This window comes from Microtus pennsylvanicus, chromosome 16 (genome assembly GCF_037038515.1).
Source record: "Microtus pennsylvanicus isolate mMicPen1 chromosome 16, mMicPen1.hap1, whole genome shotgun sequence".
Lineage (NCBI taxonomy): Eukaryota > Metazoa > Chordata > Mammalia > Rodentia > Cricetidae > Microtus > Microtus pennsylvanicus.
The window spans coordinates 49,536,602-49,546,760 of NC_134594.1; the positions used below are offsets into that span (position 1 = coordinate 49,536,602).

Genomic DNA, 10,159 nt, shown 5'->3' on the forward strand with positions numbered 1-10,159 from the left:
CGTGAACCCGAGTGCTAGAGTTTGTAGATTTTACTTTAGAAAGATTGTTTGAGTCAGCAAAGATATTTTTTGCCTAGATGGGGATCCCAAACAGCTCCTGAAATTAATTAATGAAATTAATTAATCCATTCACTACCCGGGTGACAGAATGGGTTTAAAGAAATTAGGGGCACAGAAGGGAAAAAATTAAGAGAGACAGGATAGGGACGCTTAACGATTTCCAAAAAAATTCATTTAATCAAAAATTCAAATAGCGACAAAGATATGCAGAGTCCCAGAGAGTTAACAGCAGAAGCGGAAAGGGAAATGAAGACAGTTTAGGAAAAAATTACAGAAAAAACATGTAAATAGGGTGGATCCAAATCTTCGTGGTCTTGTATTCGTATTGCTTTCCTGAATTTCTCCTACAGGAATTTTAATTTTAATAGTTTTCATTTTTAATTTTAAATTTAATTTAATCCAGAGGGAAGATGCTATTTTAGAATGACTCTTCTTTTTTTTTTTTTTTTGGTTTTTCGAGACAGGGTTTCTCTGTGGTTTTGGAGCCTGTCCTGGAACTAGCTCTTGTAGACCAGGCTGGTCTCGAACTCACAGAGATCCGCCTGCCTCTGACTCCCAAGTGCTGGGATTACAGGCATGCACCACCACCGCCCAGCTAGAATGACTCTTCTTAAGACACAAATCAAGTAAAAAAAAAAAAAAACTGGATCAGACTGGATCAAACTGGATCAAACCAGTGTAGACAGATTCAAAACCGGATCAAGCCTGATCAGACCAGATCAAACTGGTTCAAACTGGATCAAAGAATGAAAACTCATGGAGAAAAGATCTCTGGATTAATTATGAAAGGTAAACAGAGACTTTGTCAACGAGCAGGTAGAGGCCCAGCAGGGATTATTATATTTCTATTTCAATATCCATGAAATAAAAGACTGCTAGGAGTGGGCGGGGCTAGGGTGGACGGGGCTAGGAGTTGGCGTGGCTGGGGTTTGTGGTCTGGACAACAAGAGGGCGTGGCTTGGTTCGGGTGGGCCAGGGGTGGGCGGTCCTAGGAACGGGCATGGCTAGGGTTGGGAGAGGGCCAGGGGTGGGCGGTGCTAGGAGTGGGCGTGGCTAGGGGTTGGGGCGGAGCCGGGGGTGTGGAATGGCCATGGGTGGGCAATACTAGGAGTGGGGCGTGGCTAGGGTTGGGGGCGGGGCCAGGGGTGCGGCATTTCTATGGGGTGGGCGGTGCTGTGATTGGGGCTTGGTTAGGGTTTGGGTTAGTCCTAGGGTTAGGGCGTGGCTAGGGGTGGGGCAAGGTGTGGGGTGCAACTCCACTGCTTCGCTGGACTACATCTCCCATGATTCCCCGTGACAACCATTTTGCCTGTAGTCAGCAATGGACTCAGACCAGCAAGATGTCCCTGGCCTCAAAGGCCAGGCTCCTCCCTTCCTGCCTGCCCGCTGCTATCGCCCATGATTCACCGGGGCGTCCATTTTGACTGTAGTCAGGGATGGACTCGGTCCAGCAGGATGTCCCTGGCCTCAAAGGCCGGGCTCCTTCCTTCCTGCCTGCCCAGTGCTCTGGGAGACTACATCTCCCATGATTCCCTGTGATGACCATTTTGCCTGTAGTCAGCTATGGACTTGGTCCAGCAGGATGTCCCTGGCCTCAAAGGCTGGGCTCCTTCCTTCCTGCCTGCCCGCTGCTGTCTCCCATGATTCCCCGGCGCATCCATTTTGACTGTAGTCAGGGATGGACTCGGTTCAGCAGGATGTCCCTGGCCTCAAAGGCTGGGCTCCTTCCTTCCTGCCTGCCCGCTGCTCCGCGGGACTACATCTCCCATGATCCCCTGTGCCTGCCAATTTCCCCCCCTTACAGCCCCTCCCAACTGCTCTGCATCTATATTCAATCATCCGCCTATTTCATCGATGTTAATTAGATTCATATTTAAAACTAGTTAATATCATGGACGATTAATTATGTTGAATAATAAATAGATCGTTTGTATTCAATCAGTGAGGCGGGGGGGAGGGGAGAGGACAGAGCTCTGTGTCCCCGCTGCGCCGCATCTGCTTCCCACCTGGAAAATTAGAATATTGTACACATAATAAATAAATAAATATAAAAATTAGGATATTGTGTACATCATAAATCAATAAATATTTTTTAAAAATAAATAAAAATAAAAAATAAACACCTCTTCTATACACAAAGGATAGAGAAGCAGAGGGAGAAACAAGAGAAACTTTGTATTTCACAACAGTGACAAACAGCATAAAGTAACTTGGGGTCACCATAACTGATAATGAAAAATCCATTTGATAAGACTTTAAGGCTTTGAAGAAAACCTGAAAAGGACCCAAAAATATTGAAAAATCTCCCAAGGTCTTGTAGGAGTAGGATCAACAAATATGGGAGCTACAGCAATGGCGATCTATAAATTTGATACATTACCCATGAAAACGTAAAATAAATTTTTACAGACCTTGAGGAAACAACAATATTCAACTTTATAAAAAAAAAAAAAACCAAAAAAATGTTTTTTTTTTTTTTGAAAAACAGGGGAAAATACGCACAGTGATTTTTTGGGGGGGAAATGTGTGCGTGGTATTCCTGGATAATTCCTACTGGTTTGGGGCACGGATCATCTTATAGGGACCCGAAGAAAATTTAGGATTATTTCCTTTGAAAAACAGGATGAACCCACAGCCTCTCGTTTTCAGAAGCAAATTCTCTTCTCCAGAGTAACATTGCTTTTGAATTTCATTCGAGGTATTTCAAAAATATTTACCTTGAATTAAGTAATTCATTAATAAACAAATATCCTTTCTCGCCGCGGTTGCCACTCCTCACGACTCAAACCATGAAAAGATAACATGATAGCATAGAGTGTCACGATTCTCCGTGTATCTGTATTTTTGTACTTGATTTTAATTTAATTTTAATTGACTCACGGAGATCTGTCTGTCTCTGCCCTCCAGGCACTGGGATTAAAGGCGTGTGCTACCACATCCAGCAACTCTCTTTATTCCTTATTTTTCGATTTTTACTTTAAGAACTTCAACTTTTAGCCTGCCCATATTTTTAACACATTGTAAATCATTTTAAAACTTTTCTTGGTGCTGAAGAGGTTAAGAGCATGGCCTGCTCTCCCAGAGGTCCTGGGTTCGAGTCCCTGCCACCCCATGGTGGCTCACAACCATCTGTGATGGGGTCTGGCACCCTCTGCTGGCGTGAGGGCATACACGCAGACAGAATATTGTATACATAATAAGTAAATATAAAATTAGAATATTGTATACATAATAAATAAATGTAAAAATTAGAATATTTTATACATAATTAATAAACAGAAAATTAGAATATTGTATGCATATTAAATAAATAAATATAAAGATTACAATATTGTATACATAATAAATATAAAAATTAGAATATTGTGTGCATAACAAATATATAAATTAGAATATTGTCTGCATAATAAATATATAAATTAGAATATTGTGTGCATAATAAATAAATATGAAAATTAGAATCTTGTGTACATTCTAAATCAATATCAAAATTAGAATACTATATACATATTAAATAAATAAATATAAAGATTACAATATTGTATACATAATAAATATAAAAATTAGAATATTGTGTGCATAACAAATATATAAATTAGAATATTGTCTGCATAATAAATATATAAATTAGAATATTGTGTGCATAATAAATAAATATGAAATTTAGAATCTTGTGTACATTTTAAATCAATATCAAAATTAGAATACTATATACATATTAAATAAATAAATATAAAAATTAGAATATTGTATACATAATAAATATAAAAATTAGAATATTGTATACTTAATAAATAAATATGAAAATTAGAATATTGTATACATAATAGATACATATAAATAGTAGAATATTGTATGCATAATAAATACATGTAAAAATTACAATATTGTATGGATAATAAATAAATATACAATTAGAATATTGTGTGCATAATAAATAAATATAAAATTAGAATATTGTGACCATAATAAATAAATACAAAATTAGAATATTGTGTACAAATAGATAAATATTTAAAAAAAGAAAAGGATGGAGAAAAATTTGCCTTCCCAGTGCCTACACATATTAACGCTCAGCAAACTGGGAGATAAAAGTCGACTGCACTCCCACTGGGAACGATCAACCGCATGAGCATGAGTCGATACATTGTAAATGAAGCCTTGGAAATCACACGCAAGCGATTCCATAAATCTATAAAATACCATTCTACGGATTGCATTTTGCTATTTGACTCAAAAAAAAGTTTTAATATTTATTTCATAATAAAAAAAATAATAATGATGACGGAAAAAAAACACGCCAAACAGGTTTTCTTTATTTCTCACAAAACTTTATTGCCACGTGAACCCGAGTGCTAGAGTTTGTAGATTTTACTTTAGAAAGATTGTTTGAGTCAGCAAAGATATTTTTTGCCTAGATGGGGATCCCAAACAGCTCCTGAAATTAATTAATGAAATTAATTAATCCATTCACTACCCGGGTGACAGAATGGGTTTAAAGAAATTAGGGGCACAGAAGGGAAAAAATTAAGAGAGACAGGGTAGGGACGCTTAACGATTTCCAAAAAAATTCATTTAATCAAAAATTCAAATAGCGACAAAGATTTGCAGAGTCCCAGAGAGTTAACAGCAGAAGCGGAAAGGGAAATGAAGACGGTTTAGGAAAAAATTACAGGAAAAACATGTAAATAGGGTGGATCCAAATCTTCGTGGTCTTCTATTCGTATTGCTTTCCTGAATTTCTCCTACAGGAATTTTAATTTTAATAATTTTCATTTTTAATTTTAAATTTAATTTAATCCAGAGGGAAGATGCTATTTTAGAATGACTCTTCTTAAGACAAAAACCAAGTAAAAAAAAAACTGGATCAGACCGGATGCACCTGGATCAAACTGGATCAAACCAGTGTAGACAGGTTCAAAACCGGATCAAGCCTGATCAGACCGGATCAAACTGGTTCAAACTGGATCAAAGAAATGAAAAATCATGGAGAAAAGATCTCTGGATTAATTATGAAAGGTAAACGGAGACTTTGTCAACGAGCAGGTAGAGGCCCAGCAGGGATTATTATATTTCTATTTCAATATCGATGAAATAAAAGACTGCTAGGAGTGGGCAGGGCTAGGGGTACACAGTGCTAGGAGTTGGCCTGGCTTGGTTTTGGGGCGGGCCAGGGGTGAGGCATTGCTAGGTGTGGGCGGTGCTAGGAGTGGGCATGGCTAGGGTTCGTGGGGGGCCAGGGGTGCGGCATTGCTAAGGGGTGGGCGGTGCTGTGATTGGGGCTTGCTTAGGGTTTGGGTTAGGCCTAAGGTTAGGGCGTGGCTAGGGGTGGGGCGGGGTGTGGGGAGCCACTCCACTACTGCGCAGGACTACATCTCCCAGGATTCCCCGTGACGACCATGTTGCCTGTAGTCAGCGATGGACTTGGTCCAGCAGGATGTCCCTGGCCTCAAAGGCTGGGCTCCTTCCTTCCTGCCTGCCCGCTGCTGTCTCCCATGATTCCCCGTGACGACCATTTTGCCTGTAGTCAGCGATGGACTCGGTCCAGCAGGATGTCCCTGGCCTCAAAGGCTGGGCTCCTCCCTTCCTGCCCGCCCGCTGCTGTGCGGGACTACGTCTCCCATGATTCCCCGTGACGACCATGTTGCCTGTAGTCAGGAATGGATTCGGTCCGGCAGGATGTCCCTGCTGGGCAGGTAGAGGCCCAGCAGGGATTATTATATTTCTATTTCAATATCGATGAAATAAAAGACTGCTAGGAGTGGGCGGGGCTAGGGGTGGTGGCGGGGCCAGGGGTGGGCGGTGCTAGGAGTGGGCGTGGCTGGGGTTGGGAGCTGGCCAGGGGTGCGCAGTGCTAGGAGTTGGCCTGGTTTGGGTTTGGGGTGGGCCAGGGGTGCAGCATTGCTAGGTGTGGACGTGGCCAGTGTTTGGGGCAGGGCCAGGGTTGCGGTAGAGCTATGGGGTGGGCGGTGCTAAAAGTGGGCGAGGCTAGGCGTTGGGGCAGAGCCGGTTGTGTGGCATGGCTATGGGGTGGGCGGTGCTTGGAGTGGGGCATGGCTAGGGTTCGTGGCGGGGCCAGGGGTGCAGCATTGCTATGGGGTGGGCTGTGCTGTGATTGGGGCTTGGTTAGGGTTTGGGTTAGGCCTAAGGTTAGGGCGTGGCTAGGGGTGGGGCGGGGTGTGGGGAGCCACTCCACTACTCCGCAGGACTACATCTCCCATGATTCCCCGTGACGACCATGTTGCCTGTAGTCAGCGATGGACTTGGTCCAGCAGGATGTCCCTGGCCTCAAAGGCCGGGCTCCTTCCTTCCTGCCTGCCTGCTGCTGTCTCCCATGATTTCCCGGCGCATCCATTTTGACTGTAGTCAGGGATGGACTCGGTCCAGCAGGATGTCCCTGGCCTCAAAGGCCGCGCTCCTTCCTTCCTGCCTGCCCGCTGCTATCGCCCATGATTCCCCGGGGCGTCTATTTTGACTGTAGTCAGGGATGGACTTGGTCCAGCAGGATGTCCCTGGCCTCAAAGGCCGCGCTCCTTCCTTCCTGCCTGCCCGCTGCTATCGCCCATGATTCCCCGGGGCGTCTATTTTGACTGTAGTTAGGGATGGACTCGGTCCAGCAGGATGTCCCTGGCCTCAAAGGCCGGGCTCCTTCCTCTTCCTGCCTGCCCGCTGCTCCACGGGACTACATCTCCCATGATCCCCTGTGCCTGCCAATTTCCCCCCCTTACAGCCCCCCCCAACTGCTCTGCATCTATATTCAATCATCCGCCTATTTCATCGATGTTAATTAGATTCATATTTAAAACTAGTTAATATCATGGACGATTAATAATGTTGAATAATAAATAGATCGTTTGTATTTAATCAGTGAGGCGGGGGGGGGGGAGTGGACAGAGCTCTGTGTCCCCACGGCGCCGCATCTGCTTCCCACCTGGAAAATTAGAATATTGTACACATAATAAATAAATAAATATAAAAATTAGGATATTGTGTACATCATAAATCAATAAATATTTTTTAAAAATAAATAAAAATAAAAAATAAACACCTCTTCTATACACAAAGGATAGAGAAGCAGAGGGAGAAACAAGAGAAACTTTGTATTTCACAACAGTGACAAACAGCATAAAGTAACTTGGGGTCACCATAACTGATAATGAAAAATCCATTTGATAAGACTTTAAGGCTTTGAAGAAAACCTGAAAAGGACCCAAAAATATTGAAAAATCTCCCAAGGTCTTGTAGGAGTAGGATCAACAAATATGGGAGCTACAGCAATGGCGATCTATAAATTTGATACATTACCTGTGAAAACGTAAAATAAATTTTTACAGACCTTGAGGAAACAACAATATTCAACTTTATAAAAAAAAAACCAAAAAATGTCTTTTTTTTTTTTTGAAAAACAGGGGAAAATACGCACAGTGATTTTTTGGGGGGGAAATGTGTGCGTGGTATTCCTGGATAATTCCTACTGGTTTGGGGCATGGATCATCTTATAGGGACCCGAAGAAAATTTAGGATTATTTCCTTTGAAAAACAGGATGAACCCACAGCCTCTCGTTTTCAAAAGCAAATTCTCTTCTCCAGAGTAACATTGCTTTTGAATTTCATTCAAGGTATTTCAAAAATATTTACCTTGAATTAAGTAATTCATTAATAAACAAATATCCTTTCTCGCCGCGGTTGCCACTCCTCACGACTCAAACCATGAAAAGATAACATGATAGCATAGAGTGTCACGATTCTCCGTGTATCTGTATTTTTGTACTTGATTTTAATTTAATTTTAATTGACTCACGGAGATCTGTCTGTCTCTCCCCTCCAGGCACTGGGATTTTCGATTTTTACTTTAAGAACTTCAACTTTTAGCCTGCCCATATTTTTAACACATTGTAAATCATTTTAAAACTTTTCTTGGTGCTGAAGAGATGGCTCAGAGGTTAAGAGCACGGCCTGCTCTCCTAGAGGTCCTGGGTTCGAGTCCCTGCCACCCCATGGTGGCTCACAACCATCTGTGATGGGGTCTGGCGCCCTCTGCTGGCGTGAGGGCATACACGCAGACAGAATACTGTATACATAATAAGTAAATATAAAATTAGAATATTGTATACATAATAAATAAATGTAAAAATTAGAATATTTTATACATAATTAATAAACATAAAATTAGAATATTGTATACATATTAAATAAATAAATATAAGGATTACAATATTGTATACATAATAAATATAAAAAATAGAATATTGTGTGCATAACAAATATATAAATTAGAATATTGTCTGCATAATAAATATAAAAAGTAGGATATTGTGTGCATAATAAATAAATATGAAAATTAGAATCTTGTGTACATTCTAAATCAATATCAAAATTAGAATACTGTATATATATTAAATAAATAAATATTAAAATTAGAATATTGTATACATAATAAATATAAAAATTAGAATATTGTGTGCATAATAAATATAAAATAAGAATATTGTGTATATTTTAAATAAATATAAAATTTAGAATATTGTATACATAATAGATACATATAAATAGTAGAATATTGTATGCATAATAAATACATGTAAAAATTACAATATTGTATGGATAATAAATAAATATACAATTAGAATATTGTGTGCATAATAAATAAATATAAAATTAGAATATTGTGACCATAATAAATAAATACAAAATTAGAATATTGTGTACAAATAGATAAATATTTAAAAAAAGAAAAGGATGGAGAAAAATTTGCCTTCCCAGTGCCTACACATATTAACGCTCAGCAAACTGGGAGATAAAAGTCGACTGCACTCCCACTGGGAACGCTAAACCGCACGAGCATGAGTCGATACATTGTAAATGAAGCCTTGGAAATCACACGCAAGCGATTCCATAAATCTATAAAATACCATTCTACGGATTGCATTTTGCTATTTGACTCAAAAAAAAGTTTTAATATTTATTTCATAATAAAAAAAATAATAATGATGACGAAAAAAAACCACGCCAAACAGGTTTTCTTTATTTCTCACAAAACTTTATTGCCACGTGAACCCGAGTGCTAGAGTTTGTAGATTTTACTTTAGAAAGATTGTTTGAGTCAGCAAAGATATTTTTTGCCTAGATGGGGATCCCAAACAGCTCCTGAAATTAATTAATGAAATTAATTAATCCATTCACTACCCGGGTGACAGAATGGGTTTAAAGAAATTAGGGGCACAGAAGGGAAAAAATTAAGAGAGACAGGGTAGGGACGCTTAACGATTTCCAAAAAAATTCATTTAATCAAAAATTCAAATAGCGACAAAGATTTGCAGAGTCCCAGAGAGTTAACAGCAGAAGCGGAAAGGGAAATGAAGACGGTTTAGGAAAAAATTACAGGAAAAACATGTAAATAGGGTGGATCCAAATCTTCGTGGTCTTCTATTCGTATTGCTTTCCTGAATTTCTCCTACAGGAATTTTAATTTTAATAATTTTCATTTTTAATTTTAAATTTAATTTAATCCAGAGGGAAGATGCTATTTTAGAATGACTCTTCTTAAGACAAAAACCAAGTAAAAAAAAACTGGATCAGACCGGATGCACCTGGATCAAACTGGATCAAACCAGTGTAGACAGGTTCAAAACCGGATCAAGCCTGATCAGACCGGATCAAACTGGTTCAAACTGGATCAAAGAAATGAAAAATCATGGAGAAAAGATCTCTGGATTAATTATGAAAGGTAAACGGAGACTTTGTCAACGAGCAGGTAGAGGCCCAGCAGGGATTATTATATTTCTATTTCAATATCGATGAAATAAAAGACTGCTAGGAGTGGGCAGGGCTAGGGGTACACAGTGCTAGGAGTTGGCCTGGCTTGGTTTTGGGGCGGGCCAGGGGTGAGGCATTGCTAGGTGTGGGCGGTGCTAGGAGTGGGCATGGCTAGGGTTCGTGGGGGGCCAGGGGTGCGGCATTGCTAAGGGGTGGGCGGTGCTGTGATTGGGGCTTGCTTAGGGTTTGGGTTAGGCCTAAGGTTAGGGCGTGGCTAGGGGTGGGGCGGGGTGTGGGGAGCCACTCCACTACTGCGCAGGACTACATCTCCCAGGATTCCCCG

General features: G+C 40.4%; 1 long non-coding RNA gene across 1 annotated transcript; it reads left to right on the forward strand.

Annotated features, from left to right (window-relative positions):
- Positions 1-733: 733 nt before the first annotated feature.
- Positions 734-9,720, forward strand: LOC142836556 (uncharacterized). Its single transcript, XR_012908112.1, has 3 exons — positions 734-849; positions 4,865-5,079; positions 9,574-9,720. It is a non-coding gene; the product is annotated as an uncharacterized LOC142836556 (long non-coding RNA).
- The last annotated feature ends 439 nt before the right edge of the window (positions 9,721-10,159 follow it).